The sequence below is a fragment of the Eubalaena glacialis genome, chromosome 11, assembly GCF_028564815.1.
Source record: "Eubalaena glacialis isolate mEubGla1 chromosome 11, mEubGla1.1.hap2.+ XY, whole genome shotgun sequence".
In the NCBI taxonomy this organism is placed as follows: domain Eukaryota; kingdom Metazoa; phylum Chordata; class Mammalia; order Artiodactyla; family Balaenidae; genus Eubalaena; species Eubalaena glacialis.
In genome coordinates, this window is record NC_083726.1 from 116,972,542 (window position 1) to 116,994,042 (window position 21,501).

Consider the following 21,501-nt stretch of genomic DNA (forward strand, 5'->3'; position numbering starts at 1 on the left):
TCTAGCCAACCGTAGTGCTCGGTAGGTGATGGCTACTCCTATATAATTGCCCACGGTACCTACTTGTCTAAGGGTGCTTAAAAATGCCAAAGGCAGAAGGTTGATTTGTTTTCCCTATGTCTGCAAGTCTGGTTTTGAGAAAAGCCTATCTGCTTTGGAAACAAACTGAAACATGACTGTGCCACTAGTTAAAATACTTCCTTTTCCTTTTTCACAGGGAAACAAATGGCTCTGACCAGTCATGACCAAACTGGGTAAAAGGTTCTGTTCCAAACAGTGGTTAGGATCCCACACTACCTCGTTCAGAAAAACAGAATAAATAAATTAAATAAAAATCATCCATAAAGTAGTTGAGCTAGGGCAATGATAGGGTTTGCGCGAGCTCTAGGTTTTGGGAATCAGAAACCCATGCCAGGCAAAAAAGTAGAGGAGGGAAGGGCAAGGGTTTCCTCAGCTTTTCAGACAGCAGACCTGTAATCAACCCTCTTTCCAGATCCCATGGCCCAGCCACTAGGTCCCCGAAGACTACACTGTCCTAAGTGTCCCTTCTGGGAAGCCCACCTGTGTTCCCCTCTGAATGCTTCAGAGTTACCTCCTCTGACCCTGCCCCCTTTTTAAAGGAATATGCGAGTTAACCTAAACGCATCTCTCCTGTAGCATTTCAAACAGATAGCTCAAAAGTGAAGAGAGGGACAATGTGAAACAGTGCAGGGAAGGTTGGAAGAGAGGAAGGGCTGACCCCCATGACAGAGGTAAGTCAGCTGCCCTTGACTGGTCCGTGAGAGCACAACTCCAGAACCGAATGCCTGAGTCTGAATGAAGCCTAAGTCCACCTTTTCTAACGGGGCAATCACTGAGCTCTCTGTGTGCAGCAAACAGGGGCCATCGCAGCACCGACCCGCTCGGGCGGCCAGGAGGACTGAGTGCGGTCACCATGCACCCACTCAGAACAGGATCGGCACACAGCTAACGGCCTGGACGCGGGACTGCAGACGCCACCATCGGGATGCTACTCTCCCCACTTCTCTTCCTCTGCTACTCACAGACCCAGCGTTGGCAATCACAAGGCAGCCTGGTCGTGGGGGTGGGTGCGTGAGGAAGGCAGCAAAGAAGGTAGCCGGGACCTTTGTAAGCCGGCTTTCTGTAGGCCGGGGACAACCTGCGTGGAGGTTTGTTGGCATAATCCGGGGGGCGACCGGGGCTGGAGGAAGTATTGCCTGCCCTTGGTCTTCCCTCTGGGCTGCTCTGCCCCTCTCTCTCCCAAGCTCCAGCACAGACACAGGGACTCAAGCCTCCTCCATACTTTGCTTAAATCAGCAACAGAAAAGAGGCAGGGCAGGAGACAGGGCAAAGCAGGGACCAACCAAAGTTTCACTCCGCCTTTCATGTAGTTATTTGTTTTAACAGTAAGGAAAAAATCAATAAAAGCTACTAGTTAACCACTTGACGGAGTACTGTTCCTCTCCTTCCAGAGTTAACCAGACCAGACCCTTCACTAGGTCACTAGGTCAACGGTTAAACAGGCCTCTGTAGACCCGCCTAACGCAGAAAGACCCCTCTCCCGGTGTTCATCCACACACCCACACGAGCTTGTCCGTCCTCCGGCACAGAGACTGTGGAGGCGCTGCTCCTCCCAGGGACCTGACCTCTTAGCAGAAGCTTCTGCCCTTTGTCTTCCACCTTTCACCAGGGTACAAACCAACAGTCCTACTTCTTCTCCCTTCTTTAATCTGATTGTCACCACTTTCTTTTTTTTTTTTTTTTAACTTGTGGCAATTTTCTCTTCTCTGTGAAACTTGACACTGACAAAAAGTCAATGAACTGCAGGGTTTAGGGGGATAGTTTGCCTGTCCTCCCTCCCCAGTTTCTTGATAACAATGACCATACACCTCAAGACAGCTAAAGCCCACACCAAGAAAACAGCAAGTCATGTGCAGCTGAGCCCCAGGGGGCAGGGATGTTGTTCTGTCCCCTGGTGCGTACCACGCACCTCAGAGCCCGATGCCCTCCACCACCCCACCCCATTCCACAGGTTCAGAGCTGAAATCTGAAAAGTGGAACCAAAGGTGACAGAAGGGGTGGCTGGAGGAAGGGGAAGTCCACAGAGAGTTTAGGTGAATTTCCCAACAATATCCCCACCATTCCCAAAATGTACCGCATTATTTGTAGAAGTTAAAGACCAAAGAAGAATCAGATTTTCAACTCTGCCATCTAAAGCAGAAACTGAGAGCCTTATTTACTGCACAGATTCTAGCCCAAGTGCCATGCCTCCAGGTTTACAATTTCAACCTGCCGCTTAAGTTAAAAAGCCTGTGTACTAAAGGTGTCCCCTGGGTTAGAATATCACAAATTTCCTCCGTCCACAAACCATTTCAATTCTCTCTATCCTTATTCTCCCCATCTGGCCTCATTAAATATTTCACACTCTCCAAATAAAGATCGTTTTTCAGCTCTATTTTTTCTAAACTAATGATCTGGCTAAAGAATGCTTCTGGTCCAAGAAAAGCCCAGAATCTTTTCTACTATTCTACTTCAATGAAAACTAAAGCCCCCAGGGACCTCCCTGGTAGCACAGTGGTTAAGAGTCTGCCTGCCAATGCAGGCGACAAGGGTTCGAGCCCTTGGTCCGGGAAGATCCCACATGCCACGGAGCAACTAAGCCCGTGCACCACAACTACTGAGCCTGCACTCTAGAGCCCGTGAGCCACAACTGCTGAGCCCGCATGCCACAACTACTGAAGTCCTCGTGCCTAGAGCCCGTGCTCCGCAACAAGAGAAGCCACCGCAATGAGAAGCCCGTGCACCGCCACAAAGAGTAGTCCCCGCTCGCCACAACGAGAGAAAGCCCGTGCAGCAATGAAGACCCAACACAGCCAAAAATAAATAAATAAATTTATTTTAAAAAAAAAAAGAAAGAAAGCAAACTAAAGCCCCCGTAAAAGCACAGCCCGTCAGACCCAGAGAGGCAGCAGCAACAGGTGTCAGGGACTCTGCCGTCTACTCCCCAGTCTCCACTAAAGCGTGGAGGTCAGGAGCACACACTTCAGAATCAGCCCAGCTTTGAGTGCCAGCCCTGCTTTCTGTCACTGCCTTGACCTGGGTCTCACCAAACCCTAGTTCATGTAAAACCAGGGAAAATAAATGTCCCACCTTGTACACTGTCGTGGGGAAGAAATGAGGTGATGGCATAGGCTCCCACACATAAGCACCCAACAAATGCTAACTGTTCTTAGCTATCTAGTAATCTAAAAAGCACAATGGTCTGGTGTCTTTAAGTTTTCCAGGTTCCAAAAAAAGAGGGTTTTTTTTCCCCCTACAAACGAATCAGTGAAATGCCACACGGAAGCAACCTAAGTGTCCCATCGACAGACGAATGGATAAAGAAGATGTGGCACATATATACAATGGAATACGACTCAGCCATAAAAAGAAATGAAATTGAGTTATTTGTAGTGAGGTGGGTGGACCTAGAGTCTGTTCTACAGGGTGAAGTAAGTCAGAAAGAGAAAAACAAATACCATATGCTAACACATATATATGGAATCTAAAAAAAAAAAAAAAAGTTATGAAGAACCTAGGGGCAGGACAGGAACAAAGACGCAGACATAGAGAACGGACTTGAGGACACGGGGAGGGGGAAGGGGAAGCTGGGATGAAGTGAGAGAGTGGCATGGACATATATACACTACCAAATGTGAAACAGCTAGCTAGTGGGAAGCAGCCGCATAGCACAGGGAGATCAGCTCGGTGCTTTGTGACCATCTGGAGGGGTGGGATAGGGAGGGTGGGAGGGAGATGCAAGAGGGAGGGGATATGGGGATATATGTATACTATAGCTGATTCATTTTGTTACAAAGCAGAAACTAACACACCATTGTAAAGCAATTATACTCCAATAAAGATGTTAAAAAAAAAAAAAAGAAAGAAAGAAATACCATAAGGAGGAAAACTCAGTTGAAGCCGAATTCAGGCATCAACTCACTACTTAGAACAAATCACATCACCTCCATTTCTTCATCTATAGGGTAGGAATAACACACTGCACTAAACTTGATGACCTCGGAGACAAAAACGAATCAATGATAACAGGCGATGAAAAAGCTTTCACTTCTTCAAAGAAAAGCAATAAATAAATCCAGAGTATGATTATTATTAAAATGTGACTCCCAATATTATGGGACATACATAAACCATGATGCTACTTACTCTTTCAAGAACATTGGGTTTGACAGCCTTTTAATCTGGTCACATGGAGCCTGGTACAAGCAGGAGGGGGTACATGTAAACCCCAGTTCAGAGGCAGAGCCCACAAACCTAGGACCATGCCCTGCCTGCTGGTCAGGTGTCACCCACTCTGGGCCATTTCTTACATCCCGATGCCAGAAATTAGGAAGAGTTTATGGTTCTGCCCGGACAGGTTAAACCAATGACAACCAAAATCCTTACCCACAGGACTTCTCAACAGACCCAAGAAAGGGTCCACTCTGACCATTTATTCACCTGTGTGAGCAGTGTAAGACCTCTTCCACGGTGCACACCATCCTTTCTGAAAAAATGCACACATGAGCTGGAAGAAGAGCTCAATTTTTTCTTGTTTGATATTTACTTCTAGGTCCGGAGGTTTGAGTTTCATTTTTAACGTACCATAAAAATTTTGGTGTGAGAGCTAGGGGTTGGGATGGGAAGAGGAGTGGGGAGGTTGGGAGACTGTAGTCCTAACTTAAGAAGGGAGCATGCAAACAAAACTGCATCTGATTTCATCATCCATGGGTCTCCCAAAACCAGACAGGAAAGAAGAAAATCATTTGTGGTTATTAAACATCTACTGTGTGCCAGGCATTGCACTAAATACTTGGTATACGTTACTCCAAAGCCCATTTTCTCCCCAGCACCTAGAACACCAGGAAACAGCAGTCACCTGGACCATCCCAGGTGGGGGGAAAAACCTCACAACCTAGCAGTCAAGTTCCAGACATTTCAAAGGTTAGTGCTGTGAACACAAAAAGGAGGCTTAGCTAGGAACCAGGTCCAAGTTCCTAAAGATTCTTTGCAAGAGTAACATCTAAACCCTGTTTTTCCTATAATTCTGGAATTAACTCATGGTATTTAATATACTATCCAAAAAGTTAAAAAAATTTTAAAACCTGGAGCACAAGAAGCATTCACTGTAGGGCCACAACAACCTGAGTCAAGTTTCTGACCAGGTCCGTCTGAAGATCAAATAAGAAGTTTATACTAGCCTCTCTTTTTTTCTTCCCTTAGGCCGCACCAAGGGACATGCGGGATCTAGCTCCCCGAGCAGGGATCGAACCCGCACCCCCAGCATTGGGAGCACGGGCTCTTACCCACTGGACCGCAGGGAGGTCCCTGTGCTATCTTCCTGAGGGACCCTTACAGATGTGCTCACAGGAGAACCACCGCAACAAGGAACTGGCATCGGTGTGGCCAGGTGGTGAGGCACAGAGCCCTCCTGCTGGCCCCGCAACTGAGGGGCACGGCCCTGCTCACTACAACACCCGCCTCATCCGCACCCTGGGGTGCGATCCAAACGACTGTCTCCCCGGCAAACTGTCACACGGATGGGACTTGCAAAGTTTACACGCCATCTCTCCATCCACAACCCAGAAGATGAGAAGATGGTAAGCCTTGAAGAAACACTGCTCCCAAGACACCTCCATGTCTCGGCACTAAGCCCTGATGTCGGCGGTAACTGCTGCCCACGGTAAAGAGCCGCCACCTTAGACCTCACACGCGGGGTGTACGGCTGGAGACGCTTTCCCTGAACTGAGTCTGGAGGGGAATCGGGAGACGAGGGCGGTCCGTGCGCCTTAGGGGACGGGGTGGACACGGGGGACGGGGGGACACGGGGGGACACAGGCGGACAAGGGCACACGGGAGATGGGGGAACACGAGGGGATGGGGACACGGGGGACGGGGGCCACGGGGGGATGGGAGACACAGGGGATGCGGGACACAGGGGATGGGGGGCACGGGGGGACAGGGGCACAGGGGGGATGGAGGAACATGGGGAGGATGGGGACACCGGGAGATGGGGGACACGGGGGGATGGGGGGCACGGAGAGACGAGGGGACGAGGAGAAGGGGGATGGGGGACATGGGAGGACCTGGAGGGAAGGAGGGACAAGGGGGACACAGGATGGGGGGACACGTGGGGACCTGAGGGGACGGGGGCCACGAGAAGAACGAGTGGTCAAGGCCCCGCCGCGCCCGCGCTCCCCGGCGCGGCTTCTCGGCGGCGCGTCCGCTCGCGGACTCGCCGGCGGCCTGCGGGTCCCCTCGTGCCCGGCCGCGGACAGCGCCCCCGGCAAGCGCGCCGAGCCTCCCGCCCGCCGCCCGCCGCCCGCCGCCCTGGACCCGGGCCCGCCTTCCGCTCCGGGGCCGCGGCGGCCAGAGGGAGGCGCCCGGCCCGCGCGGGTCCCGGCCCGGTCCAGAGCCCGTCTCACCTCCGCCTCATGCCGCAGTGCGCCGGCGTCCCGGCCGCAGCCCGCAGTCCCGCACCTCGCCCCTCGGCCCTTCGGCCGCGGCGTCCGGCGCCCCAGCCCCGCGGCGACCCCGCTCCGGCCAGCGCCTCAAACCGCAGCCGCTCCTCGGCGTTCGGCGTCCCGCGCGGGCTGCACCGCGGCGGCTGCTGAGCTAGCAGCGCTGCCGCCGGGCGGGGCGGGCACATGTGAGGGCGGGGCTGCGGCCCCTGGGGCGCGACCACCGGACCCCGGCCTCGGGGCGCTGACATCACCGCGCCTCCGGAACCCGCTCTGCCTCCTAACCCCAGGGACGCCGTCGCTACCCGTAGGCTCAGACTCTGCCAGAAGCTCATGGTTCTATGCAGAAGGTAAGGAAAGGAGCCGCCGCCACACCCTTCTTCCTCTCCACCCCCTCCCCCGCGGGTCCAGTGGTACATTCCTCAAAGCCCGCCCCGAGGGGCCAGGGAGAAGCTGATTGGTTGGGAACCTTAGAAGGGGGCGAGGAACCGCGCGAAATGGCCAATGGAAAAGGACGGTGGGCACATCAAAGCCGGCCAGATGGGGAGGAGAGAGGATGCGATTAAAGGGCACGTATTCGTTGCGCTCAGTAGCCGCCGCACAACACAACTGGAATTTTCTTTCTGATCCTATCAAGAAGGGAAACAAAGAGACCGGGGATCCTCAAGTTTCGGGATTAGAGAGCGAAAAGAAAATATGGAGAGAACTGAAGCAGATATCTGTGTGTGCCTTTCGGTAGGTTACTCCATCTTGGCCTCAGTTATCTAATCCAATGAGGATATTGGACTAGAATTGAGCTCTGATGGTCCTTCTCATACTTTGCGAGCCTATGAGCCTTTGCATGGGATTAGCAATATTTACATATGTTCTTCAAATTGGGGCATCTTCCTGAAGAACTTTGCTTGAAAGTGAGTAGACTTTCTTTCAACCAAAGTTGAAAGTTGACACCACAGTTCCTTGATATAGATGATATTAACCTCACCTTTTGTCAAGACAAAGTCAATATCCTTCCTGGGTCCCTTTCTTAAAGCAGAGCATTCTTCGTCTATGTGGAGAACCACACTTTCCCCAATAATTTATACTCTTCCAAGAGTCACCTCCTCCTCTTCTCTCTTCCTCCATGTAATCAGACAAAGCTTCAATTAATAATTCATTCGCCTGTTGAACTGTCCAGAATCCCTGGCTTCAGCAACAAGTCTTGCTGGTCAGGCGTCATCAGAGTTGCCAAAGTGCTGGTCACTATCTCAAGTCTGCAGCAGCCATTCAACTCTGCAAGGCCCGTGAGGCTCTCAGTCTCACTGCCTGTCAAATTCAAGACTTCAGCACGTCCTGTAAGGGTCCCACCTGCTCTGTTTTAGAGCTTTACACCGGCAGCAGGCCTACATTTTGGTACCAAGCCTAAGGCCAACTCCACCTTCCTTTTTCAGAACTTTTCAACCTCCCGTCAGCTGCTCACCCTGCACCCACTCAACCCTCTTCCAAATTGTATCAGGTGTTTGGGGTACCCCTAGTAGCTCCGCTCCCCAGCCAGACAACTCATCTTCCAACTATTATGCAAAGAGTTCTAGAAAGTCCAGTTCCTCCATGAAGCCTTCCCAGACGGATGAACAGAAGCTGCTGGCTTATAGAGTTCCCACTTCTACTTTGTGCTACCCAAACCCTGATTTTCTGCCCTACTATGCAATTTTTATTAACATATATACCTCTCTCCGTCATTGACAGCAGCAGCAGTGGCTGCTGCTTACATTTATTAAATGCTTACCATGTGCTGGGTACTGTTTGGAAGTGCTTTGCATGCATGCACCGTTTCATTTCAGTCTCAGACAGGCTTGGAGAGCTGACTTACCCAAGTGCACAGAGTGGAGGTCTAACTCCAGTGCCTACCTTCACAGTCCCCACAATGCAACGCTATCTCCTGTTTCTTCAGAACCAACTGCATTCCGTACAAAAGATGATGTGATACACCTATATCATGTTTTACATTGATCTCTATACCTATATCATTTCAGCCTCAAAACAATCACATCAGGAGGGTTAGGAGCAGTTTGTTACAGCCGAAGCTGCATGTAGGCTGATGCATTTGGCTGCTGTAACAACACTGGTGAATAAGGCGTCTGGTTTTCCAAGTTGAGGATTTTCCCCCTGCAACACCTGCTCCCTGAGTGAACACAGCCTTTTTATATGTAACAAGTAGAGAGCCATTATAAGCAACAAGGGGACAAATACAAAATAGCAAACTGTGGGGCCAGGAGCCTGGTACAGCCAGTGCTCACAGTGGGCAAAACCAGACAAGAAGGACGGACCGTGAGAAGCACCGTGCATTTCACTTTACTGGTTTATTGGTTGTACTTTGTCAATGAGATCACGTCTTTGACACATCTGGCAAATTCAGTAGCAATGGGCAACAAAAACTGCCCCCAACTGATTCTGCCTGGAGACAGAATCAGCCCCACGCCCATGAGGAAGGGGCTTCTACATGCAGGGTTGCTGCCCCCAACTCGGGGAACTTTCTAATTCGCCATTTAGTGAAATACCCTGCTCCACTGACAGTCGTGATGTGGCCCGAAAACACAAGCTGGGCTAATGATTTCATTCTTTTTAAACTGCTGAAATCCCCCCCAGGGATGGACATGCCAGCAAAATGGCATGGGAGCCAGTGAACTTTTAATATTGATTGAGAAGACTGAGCACGGCCATCCTGAAGCCAAGTATTTCCGAGTCGCTCTCTCTGCCTGGCCCAGCCCTAGTCCATTCAGTGAATTTTCATTCCCATAGCTCTCCTGTCTTTCCTCATCCCCAGAGAGCTCAAGCATTTCTTGGGCACCTACTGTGAGCAAACAACTGTCAGGTTGCGTGAGGTTATCCTGACGGATCGCCCATGAAGCATGTACCTACTGGCTGGATGAGTGTGGAAAACATCAGATGCCCTTGGTGAGGAGTGGATCGGATCAGCTCCTCAGAGGCGCGTGCCGGGATTCCATCCCCAGCTAAACATACACGCTCGTGTTGGAACGCCCCTGCCCTGGAACAGGAGGAGCACAGGACTGAGTTCTGGGAGAGGGCTGGGGTGGGGAGAGGGCGTGCATGCTCGGGAGGAAGGTGGAGAGACAGAGGATACCCGGAGATAACTGCACACGAACCAAACAGTAGGCAGGAGGAGGCCAGTCCATAATTTGGCCATTGGAAGCATTGTGGTGCGGTCTTCCTTTTAAGAAAAAAAAATTTTCTGATTTCCAAAGTAATACATGCCCATCATTTAGAATTTTTTAATAGAAAAAAGTACAAAAATAAATAAATAAAATAAAATTTAGCCATTCCTCTTACTGGCATATCACTGTTACAATTTTGTTTTGATTTTTTGGGGGCTATTTTTGGTTGTTTTTTTAATAATTTTTTTAAATTTAAATTTATTTATTTATTTATTTTTGCCTGCATTGGGTCTTCATTGCTGCACGCAGGCTTTTCTTTAGTTGCAGCGAGCGGGGGCTACTCTTCATTGCGGCACGCGGGCTTCTCATTGCGGTGGCTTCTCTTGTTGCAGAGCACGGGCTCTAAGCGCGAGGGCTCAGTAGTTGTGGCTCGCGGGCTCTAGAGCGCAAGCTCAGTAGTTGTGGCATGTGGGCTCAGTAGTTGTGGCTCGGGGGCTCTAGAGCGCAGGCTCAGTAGTTGTGGCACACAGGCTTAGTTGCTCCGTGCGTGTGGGATCTTCCCAGACCAGGGCTCGAACCCGTGTCCCCTGTATTAGCAGGGGGATTCTTAACCACTGCGCCACCATGGAAGTCCCTTATAATTTTGATATACGTTTTTTCCTATACTTTTTTGTGTGAACATGTGTATGTATCTTCTTTTTTGTATGTATCTTTTTTTTTTTTTTTTTTTTGGCAGTGCATTTACCCCACCAGGGATCTAACCCGTGCCCTCTGCAGTCTTAACCACTGGACTGCCAGGGAAGTCCCCTTGTATGTATCTTTTTTAAAAACAAAATTTATCAGGGACTTCCCTGGCGGTCCAGTGGTTAAGACTGCAGGGGCCACAGGTTCGATCCTTGGTTGGGGAACTAGATCCCGTGTGCTACAACTAAGACTCAGAACAGCCAAATAAATAAATAAAAATTGATCAGGGGCTTCCCTGGTGGCACAGTGGTTAAGAATCCGCCTGCCACTTCAGGGGACACGGGTTTGAGCCCTGGTCCGGGAAGATCCCACATGGCATGGAGCAACTAAGCTCGTGTGCCACAACTACTGAGCCTGTGCTCTAGAGCCCGCGAGCCACAACTACTGAGCCCGCGTGCTACAACTACTGAAGCCCGCGCGCCTAGAGCCCGTGCTCAGCAACAAGAGAAGCCACTGCAATGAGAAGCCCGCGCACCGCAAAGAAAAGTAGTCCCCGCTCGCCACAACTAGAGAAAGCCTGCGCACAGCAACAAAGACCCAATGCAGCCAAAAAAAAAAGAAAGAAAATTGATCAAACTGCTTTGCAATCTACTTTTCTCCTTAACAAGACCAGGAATTTTCCCATGCCACGTAGATTATTCTAAAACATGATTTTAAATGGCTGCGTCCTATGGTTATACCTTAACTTACTTAACCAAGATTCTATTTTTACTCATTAAGATTATTTCCAATTCTTCATTATTATATGTAACTTCAAGGATTATCCATATATGTAAATGTTTAAATATTTTTATGATTATTTCCTAATAATTCTAGAAATAGAATTGCTTGGTCAAAATGCATGTACATTTTTAAAATGTCTCACATATATTGCCATATATAAGACATAAATGGTCTTTCAGGAAGTTTACACCAGTTACGTTCCCACCAGCAATGTGTGATGTAGCTATTTCTCTGAACCCTCACCAACCCTCGACATTTCTTTTGTAATCCTTGCCATTTGACAGATGAAAAACAATATCTTGTTGTTTTGATTATCATAGTGTATTTTTAATCCATCGAGGTAATAAATACGTATCTTTCCTTCCAAGTCCCCTGGAACTTAATAGCAAAATGAGTGTTTCCTTTTTCCCCCATTCAACCACTCCTCTCCCAAATCCCTGAGAACTGATATAGAAATCAGAGTAAAATCTGCTCAAATGACTAGACAAACTCAGGGCCATGTCACTTGAACCAGTAAAAGAAGGTGGTGGAACAGATGGCTCAAAACAGCACATACACCATAAATTACAACTGTGAAATGGGTAACAAATCCTTACACAGAAACTTTTTTAGCTATAAAAGGAGATCAGTCCTCTGAGTTATATTTAGCACTGCCTAATACGAAAATCGCATTTCTTCAACAACACCCAGTTCTGTGATGGGGCATCCTCCATACTGAGTGGCTAATCCACCCAATATTATTCTCAACTCCTGCCTAACGTTCTTGTCCCTTGGCTTTGTTTTTGTTTTGTGGTTGCCTCCACAGGATCTCCTCCTCTCTGGCCGTCAGTAGCCTAATTTGCCATTGAAGAATTTACCCCTCCCCCATTCCCAGTGCGGTTTGGTCAGGATTGAGCACAACCCCTCTCTGGACTTGATGTGGGATGCAGATATCTCTGGGAGCTGCTGGCAGCCATTTTGGGCCATGAGGTAGAGCCTGCATCAGAAGGAGTGGAGTTGAGAAGCAGAGAGAGAGGAGCTAGGTCTGGTCAAATCTGTGACCCCTGAATCAAGCCTCACGGGAAGCCAGTGTGTGAAACGATACATTCCCTCTTTTTTTTCTTTCTTTTTTTTTTTTTTTTTTAACTTAAACCACCTTTGGTCAGCTTTCTGTCACAAGCAAAGAATGCTGAATGAAACACTGCCTGTGGATGGATTCCATGGTCCAATAGGAACTCAGTCCATTCAATCCAAGCATTCTAAACATCACACCCATTACTGCCACTAGTTCAGTTCATCATGACCCCAGGGGTGTTCAGATCCAAGGTAAAACCAAGCTACGTGGAGCCTGAAGGCCCCAGGATGCCTGGATGGGCTCAGAAGCCCACCCCCTCCACCCGTAGCATGAGAGAGTCAAGAGGGAGGAACAGGGTGGTGTGGTGCAATTTGATTCCTGGGCTACATCCATTGTCATGTGGACCTACTGCAGACAAGAAGGTCCGAAAAGCTTGATGTCCTGTCCCTCTTCTATACTGAGGGCTGATTTGAAAGCAACCCAGTCTTCTGCAGAGAAGCTAAGAGGATCATGGACTGGGATGTCCCAGAGCTGGACGACATCCTGTGTTCTGGGGTTTATCCTTAGGCTAACAGGTAAAAAAATCAGAAATCTTCCAACTAAATCTTTCTAACTAATTCCTTGATTGGGTTGCAAGTTTCACCCTGCCAGGAAAAAGGAAATTTAAATGCAACTTGACAAAATTGCAAAGCTACTTCTGCATCAATTTTTCATAATACAATGACAAAAAATTGAGAGGTGTCTCCCCTAACTCACTGGTATGTACATTCTGTAGTAGCCAGAAATTCTGTGTAAGTACAAGTGAGCAAAATCAAGATGGGAGTCTATGGAAGATACCTCTAGTCACCAAAACCACTGCAAAATAAAATCTAGAACCACCACATTGTAATCATGACCAAAAGAGAGTTTCCTGGAGCCCTGATGTAACTTGCAGGAAGACGCTTCCCTAAGCGAAGCCACACCAAGTGCTGGAAAGCCTCTAGGAAACATAGAAAATTTTGTGAACAGGGTTTTTCCGGACTTATATCTTCATATACAGCCACAACTAAGAAAAATTTACCAAAATAGATATACGTATTCATGTATAGGTGTAATGTGTATAGGAATATATATATATTTCTCTGAACACAGGTCTTGGGGTTCCACCCACCATCAGACAGGACTGAAGGCTACCCAGCTGCAGAACTAAAAGAAACTCGCCTAGTGACTGGCCCCTTCCCCAGTGAGGAGGGGAAGAAGCTCTCTGTCCTTCCAGTCTGTCCTTCCTCTGGGGCTCAAACATATGCTCTTAAAAATAAAAACATGAGCTTCAATACTGCATGAGGCAAAGGTCAAGCTCGGCCCAGCTGGGTTATATTTGAATATGACTTGTTTCACACAGCTCTGTTTTCAATTGTGAAAGAGAAAAGAATGAAAAGAAAGGAGTGGAGGGAGAGAGAAGACAGCACATGACACTGTACGTGTAGGAATCTGATAATAACAGACGATGCTCTGATAAAGCCTCGGAATGGAGCTGACACACTCGAGACCACTGGCACACAAGTCAGCATTTTCAGGTTTAAGAGGAAAACACATCCAAGTGGATCCGTCTTTTATGGGAAGGGAAAAGATGTCAAATCTGCCTCTGCCCGGGACCTAGTAAGGGCACATGCAGGATCCCAAATCCCCTTTGCTCCTATTTGAGATCATGGAACTTCTGTTTGATTTCAGCCTCTGATTCCTTCTCATTCAATCATCACGAGTGTCTGCGACGGACAAGGCACTTGTCTGGGCACTGAGAGCATCCCAAGATCAACAGGACATAGGGTCTGCCCTCAAGGAGCTGACAGTGGGGCAGGGAAAGTGAGACACGGATAGAAAAGGGTCTTTGCCAGGTGGAAATTGCTCTCGTGAGAGTGAGAAGGCTCCCATTCAAGAGGTCAGAGAGGGCTTCCCTAGTGGCACAGTGGTTGAGAATCCGCCTGCCAATGCAGGGGACATGGGTTCGAGCCCTGGTCCGGGAAGATCCCACGTGCCATGGAGCCACTAAGCCCGTGTGCCACAACTACTGAGCCTGCGCTCTAGAGTCCGCGAGCCACAACTACTGAGCCCGTGCGCCACAACTACTGAGCCTGTGAGCACTGAGCCCGCGTGCCACAACTACTGAGCCCATGTGCCACAACTACTGAAGCCCGCATGCCTAGAGCCCGTGCTCTGCAACAACAGAAGCCAGCGCAATGAGAAGCCCGCGCACCGCAACGAAGAGTAGCCCCCGCTCGCCGCGACTAGAGACAGCCCGTGCACAGCAACGAAGACCCAACACAGCCAAAAATAAAAATAAATAAATAAATAAATTCATTAAAAAAAAAGAGGTCAGGGAAAGTTTTGTGGAGAAGGGGCTATTTGAGTGGGCCCTCAAAAGAGAGAAAGAGAGAGAGAGGTGTTCCAGGAGTTGAGCCTCTTTAACTTGTCCTGGTCCCACATGCAGAGAACAAGCAGAGGTCCTCCCCAAGGACCACCTCACTGCCCCAGGGGGAGGTAGGTTGAAGGGTTAGAAGGAAAGGGAATTTGAAAGGGTAAATACGAACATGCTGACATCTCAGTGAAGAGAGGGATTGGGTGGGGGGGCTTTGAGATTATCTGAGTTTTGCTCATTTGTGCTCTTTCATTTCGGGAAAGAATGGACTGTGGAACCTACTTTTGTAATGAAAAAATATGTACGATTTTAACACAATAGCCCAACCCACCACCACGAGCCTCCCCCCACCGCCCCACTCCACGCCAAAAAAAAAAAAAAAAGGAAAAGAGAAAGGGAATGAGAAGAGCATCCATGTCTCCTCTCTATACACGGTCTCCTGCTTGGAAACCCAGCCTAGACACATCATCATGGCGCACCCTCAGAGACTACGTCACAGCAAAATCGCAGAGGTGAAACCTATAAATCGTCTAGGCCCCTTGGGCCAGATGCCCCTAACCTTATCTAGAAGAGAAGTTACTTTCATTTCCTGGGGATGTTGAACTCCTGACCATGAAAGCTCTGAGGCGAGAGAGGAGACAGGCAACAGGACTCCCCTCCCTTCCGCTGCCTGCCTGTCCGGACCTTGAGCTGGCAGGGGCCAGGCCGGGGCAGAGCCGCCCTCGGGGGTGGACGCCTCAGCGCCGGGGGTGCGGGCCCACCTCCTGCAGGGGCACCTCAGGGTTCACTGCAGGGTGTTGTTCAAATGCCACCTCCCGGTGTGCCACAGCCTGACACGTGGGGAGAGCGCTAGGCCCCGCGGTTTGGGGTCCAGAGCTGCTGGCCTGAGCGCTGCCACCAGCAAGAGCTCACGGGCTGTTCCTTTGTGCCAGGTCCAGGGCTGGGGCGCTTGACGCGCTAGCTCCGGGGGGACGGGGACGTCTCGGGCTCTTGCCAGCCCGGCGTGCAGGCGCTCTCGCGGGGTAACAGTACCCACAACTTCTTTTGTGGGCGGACATGTCACGAGGCACCCTGAGCCGGCCAGGCTGACTTCTCTCCCTGGGACTTGAGTGTTAAGCAGAAAGGCACAAGAACTGAAAATAACCGGGGCTGATTCATCCCGTCGCGAATACCCTAAAGAAGGAAGCTGATATCTCTCTGCTCTCTCGACCCCCTTAGCTGCCCTGGGTCTTATCCTTCCCGAGACCTGGCTGTTCACTTTTCTTTCCGTTGTGTGAGCTAATTCATATTCTTCCAGTAAATGTCCTCCATCCTTCCCCAAAGTTAGCCCTAGAGTCTACTTCCAATGTTGGCAACCAAAAACCCCCAAAAGGTATAAGTTCTAACCATCTTAACCTCATTTTGTCATTATTATCCTTATTTTAATATAAGGTAATTGAGCTTCAGAGAAGTTAAAAAAAAAAACTTGCCCGGGCTTCCCTGGTGGCGCAGTGGTTGAGAATCTGCCTGCCAATGCAGGGAACACGGGTTCGAGCCCTGATCTGGGAAGATCCCACATGCCGCGGAGCAACTAGACCCGTGAGCCACAACTACTGAGCCTGCGCGTCTGGAGCCTGTGCTCCACAACAAGAGAGGCCGCGATAGTGAGAGGCCCGTGCACCGCGATGAAGAGTGGCCCCCGCTTGCCGCAACTAGAGAAAGCCCTAGCACAGAAACGAAGACCCAACACAGCCAAAAATAAATTAATTAATTAATTAATTAACTCCAATCTCTTCTAAAAAAAAAAAAAAAACTTGCCCGAGGACACAGAGCTAACAAGAGCCACACTCAGAACGTGAACCCAAGTCGTCTGGCTTGGAGGCATGACAAGAGTGTGGGTTTTGTCATGAGAGTAAAACGAGCCCAAATCCCCACTTCCCTGGTTTCTGCAGAAAAACCCTGATCACATTAGTGTCTCTGAATTGCAGGAACCCTCTCCAAATCAGAAAAATGGAGAAAATAACACTCACTTCACAGAGCTATTGAGAGTTTGATATTGGGCTTCTGAGTTGACCCAACGACGAGGTTTCCTCTCTGTCTCTCTGTCTCTGTCTCTCACACACTTTTGTTTATGGGGGTTTCCCCCGTAACTCTGTCCCCTCCTGTGTCCTGGTGTACTGTTCCTGGAAGGCCTATCAGAAAACGCAGACACCCTCAGGGAAGGAGTGTAAGGGGCACATAAATATGCATAAAATCTAAACCTTCCACCGAATATGCCTTTGGAAGGAAGAGAACAAGAGTTTTCATTCCTCTTGAGGACGATGAAAACACAGAGACACTAAATGTTTATCTCGAGGTTACACAGAAAACCCAAAGGTAAGGGGCCCCCAAGAGTTATATGCCCGGCCAGTTGGTCTGAAAATTCCAGAGAACAGGTGTCCCAAGTTGCTGGTTTTGAACCCGCCCCTCACTTCCCCTCTTTCCCTACTCTCTTTCCCAATTCAAATAAATCATGTAAACATCCCACATTAGGCAAATTTCTAACAAGGTTTCCCCAGACCCCTGTCCATTACACACCTTATCTCTCCCTTCAGAGCTGTGACCTACTTAAAATGTTCTTATAATTCTTTGAATGGCGGGAACGTTCCCAAAGACGTGCTCCCTATGCTGGAAAAATTAAAGTTCCCTTATAATATACAGTTAAAGAGAAAGTGTTATTTCCACTAAGATTTCTGATGCTTCTTCAGAGATAAATTCAAGTTTTCCCAGGATTGAGATTGTGAATAGTATAACTAAAAGATCAGTAGGTCAACAGATATTCACAAACTACCTGCCTTAAGCAAGGAATTTACCAAAATTGACACTAGCTTACAAGAGTGAAAAAATCCACACAGCATGAAGTTATTCAACATAATTTTGACTCGTGATTTTTCTGGTTTTTAGGGCCAAGAAAACGACAATCTACATTGTAATGTGATAATTTCTGGGATTGCTTTTCTTCTCCTGTACATTCATTTCTTCCAGTCTTACAGGTTTTATATACAACAGCAAATCAATTTTTAAAACAATAACCCATCACTTTAGCAACTTGAACATGGGAATTTATCTTCCACAGGCACACAGATTATTTAAAGTTACAAACATGGTGTGCTTGCTATTTTGTATTCTATTGTACATTTTATCATAAGTCTTTCCTTGTTTCCCTCTACATGTCTCTGGATATAAGCTTCGTTAAAATGCAAAATACTCCATTATATTGATGTACCACAAAATTTTTAAACTGTTCCTATAATGTTGGACATTTCAGATATTTCTATTTTTTTCTATTACAAGTAACACAGTAGAGGATATCATTCATGTATTTAGAATTTTAAAAATCTTTATTAAATAGCTTCAGTGGGAAAAATTCCTGGGTATAGTACTTTTATGGCTTTTCCTATTATCATGTTGCATTTCCCCAAAATTTTACCAATTTACAATGCAACCCACAATAAAAAATGCAATTTTACTGCACCCTCAATAGCATTAGGTGTTATTTTTTTTAATTGTTACTCCCATTAGCAAGAGGTAAAACAGTGTCACAGTGTTGCTATGATGTGTACTTTTGATTACTATCAATGAGGAACATTATCTATGTATTTTTTTCTTATTTCCTTACTGAGTAAATTTCTTGTTTTTTCTTTCTAAAATGCTGGTCATGACCCACAAAATTGATTTCATGACCCACTGGTGAAAACATATAAAATAGGGTTTTATTTTACACTGCAGTCTCTCTAGTATCCCCCAAATGAACTGATACACATAGAATGAGCCAGAGCAACGGGACATTTCCCCCCAGTGGCCTGTGACGTAAACTGCCCTTTTTCAGAGACTAGATATTGGTGGTCATGGGTGGGCGGGCGGCAATGAGAACTGACACATGGTTTCGCTGTTTCCGGCCTGCCATCCAGGGGGCTGGCCGCCTTCGCAGGCTTGACCTGGCCTGGCCTGCCCGTGAGGTGTAGCAGCTCTGAGGTGCCGCGCTGGGAAAGGGCGCTTGGGCCTGAGGTAGCAGAAGCCAGGAGCCGTCCTTCCCAGGGAACCAGCTGAAAGCAGCTCCAGTTCAGCTGAGAGGCTAGAGCAGCGGGTGAAGTGTGCCCACAGCCTGGCTTTGCCAAGCGGACACGGGGGAACCTGAAGGAGGCCCAGTCTGGGTAAGTGAAGGCATTGTCTCAAAAGGTCAGGTCACTCCAGGAAGAGACAAAATGTGTGGACTAAGCAGGCACTGGGAAAGAGCTCCTCCAGGTCAGCACCTGGGGACGCCGCCGAGGGTGATTCCAGACAGCAGCGTGGGAGAGCCTCGGTCACCCTGGGGACACCACCCAGCCACGTGGCCCTGGCACATGAGCTTTGTGTTCCATGTCGGATGGTTGTATGACCTTTAAATAGCGTCTTAATTCTCTTGCCTATTGATGAGGTGAATGACCAAGCCTTGCCAAGGGTCTCAGAAGAGACAATACTTTTATGCCTACCCATCAAGGAGACCACAACCAATCGCTATTCAGCCAAAGTTATTATTATTATTTTTTTTTAATTTTCTTTTTTTGGCCTCACGGTGTGGCATGTGGGATCTAGTTCCCTGACCAGGGATGGAACCCGGGCCCCCTGCATTGGGAGCGCAGAGTCTTAACCGCTGGACCGCCAGGGACGTTCCAATTCAGCCAGAATTAAAGCAAGCGCCTTAGGAAGCGCTGACTGGGGAAGTTCTGGCCCCAGGTTGGTACATGACACTTTCTAGTGTGTTTACATTTCTAGCACAGATTCTTGCTTCTCGCTGCATATTCGTGAGGTGACCTTAGAAGGCAGGTGTTGGAAGAACCTGTCCCAACAGGTGTGCCCCCTGTCGTCAGTAGTAGCTGCAGAGAGGAGCTGACCCTGGCCCTTGGATCTTCAGGGAAACCCCTCAAACTTAGGAGGAGTTCAAGGCATGCTGAAGGGTTTCAGGCCTGCAAAGGATAACATTTCTAATTCTTAGGTGTTCTTAGGTTGCTTCTCCCTTCTTCAGGGTGACCACCGCATTCCTAACCCTTCTTCTTTCTAAGTGTCCATTCTCCTCGAAGCGGGTGGGAGATTGGCACATGACTCTGCTAACTACTAACATGAAGTCCGTCATCTACAGGAGGACACAGCTTTCACCCTACAGACTTGCACAAGCATGAATCTCCTCTCCCCCTTTCCCTGGGGAAAGCTTCTAGACATTCCTGACAGATATACACCCTGCCCTACCATTGGAGAGAATAAGCGATTACCAAATTCACCTGGAGAAATGTCATCCTGATTGATTAGAATGGTGGATTGCAAATTTAGCTCATTAGAATCACACAGGAGCTTAATCCCAATGTTTAGGCTGTATCTCAGACCTATTAAGCCAGAATCTGTGGAGATGGGGCCCAGACTTCAGTATTTTATTTTAATTCATTTATTAATTGAAGTATAATTGACCTACAACACTATGTTAGCTCCTGGCGCACCACATAGTGATTTGATATTTCTGTACATGACAAAATGATCACAGCCAGGCACCAGTACTTTTTAAAGCTCCCCAGGTGTTCCAACACGTAAGCAGGGTTGAGAACCACTGAATAGTACTGCAGGGGCCCAGGGGTTCAGCGTTGTATTTATCTTTCATTTAACAAGATTTCGCCCTTCCCTTGAAAGAAATCTTTATAACAGTGAAACCTCTAAATAGTTGATCACAGTAACAGACCAACAAGAAAGACTTTTTCTTGGGGCTGGGGGAGGAAATGGGGAGGGATGGGCAGACAAGGAGAGGACTTACAGAGAGTATTTTACCATGGAATCATAATCATCGGATTCTAAACAAAGCCATTCCCCTGAAAGGCATTCGGTCCTTGCTTTGCTTCAGGAAGGGCTGAACTTCACACCCTTTGTCAGAGCTCTCCCAGAGAAGCACCGGCGCGGCGGCCCCCGCGGCCTCTGGTGCGGTCACACGCGCCACGTCCATCTCCGGGCTCAGGGCTGAGCCGCGGCCTCCGCTGGAGGGAAGGAGACTCCCCGGGGGAACCGTCGCCTCGCTGCGGAGGTGATGGAGGCATGCGCTTCCTTGGGCTCGCCAGCAAGGACGCGCGGCTTGGCCCAGGACAGCTGGCAGCCGCCGTTTGCCCCGGGGAAGGTATTTCTCTGATTGCGGGATAGGAACATAAAGCGAACTGGATGGAAGCGGCTGGGAATCTGAGCCCCGCGGCCTCTCGGATAGGTTTGGGGTGTGTTTGCGATGCAGGGACCCGGACGGTGGGGCGTTGTCTGAAATGGAGGCACCGAGACGGCGCAGCTGCGGTTAGGAGAGGGGCGCGTTTAAAAGGAGACGAAATAATAATTCCAAGGACCCAAATATGTCAGAAAGGAAAAGCCTTCCCGGCCACAAGCAATTTAACGGTGTGATTTTTAAAAGGCATCAATCCAGACACCGCATGACCTTGTGGTTCGGAGATCTGCTCCCCGAGGAGGACTGGGTGGTACTCACGGGCGGGCCCTCCTGGCAGGCGGTCCTCGGCGCACGTGCAGGTGCAGGTGCAGGTGCTCCGGCTGCTCGCGAGCTGAGCACAGCCGCGCCGACCCCGAGGCCCCTTCCACCCGCCCGGCTCCCGGGCCGGAGGTGCGCGTCCGGCGGCGGGCGGAGAAGGCCGGGTCCTGCCGCAGCCTTCTCCGCGCTCGGCTCCGCGGTCGCTATGGAAACCAGGCGCGGCCCCAGAGGTGACACAGCGACGCGCCCCGGGCCCTCCCGGCATCTGCGCGGCCCCGCGAGGTCTGGGATGTGGGCTTCCCGGGCGTCACCGTCAGAATGTCCTCTCTGGCCTCAACCAGACCCTCCCCTCCTCCCCTCCTCCTCCTCCCGGCCTCTTCCCTCGCCCCCTCCAGACCCACCTCGGTCCGCAAGTCAGGGTGGAAATGCCGGCC

The 21,501-nt window shown here is 49.3% G+C and overlaps 1 protein-coding gene across 14 annotated transcripts in view; it reads right to left on the reverse strand.

The window, feature by feature from the left end:
- MICAL3 (microtubule associated monooxygenase, calponin and LIM domain containing 3) overlaps positions 1–21,159 on the reverse strand; it is a 189,197-nt gene extending 168,038 nt beyond the window's left edge. For 12 of the 14 annotated variants that reach the window (XR_009702624.1, XM_061206116.1, XM_061206115.1 and 9 more), the window contains exon 1: positions 6,465–6,613. The gene's annotated coding sequence lies outside the window, so the exon portion shown is untranslated. Of the gene's footprint in view, positions 1–6,464; positions 6,614–21,067 lie in introns of those variants that run through there. The other 2 variants (XM_061206117.1, XM_061206114.1) reach the window with 1 other exon arrangement.
- Positions 21,160–21,501: the final 342 nt, after the last annotated feature.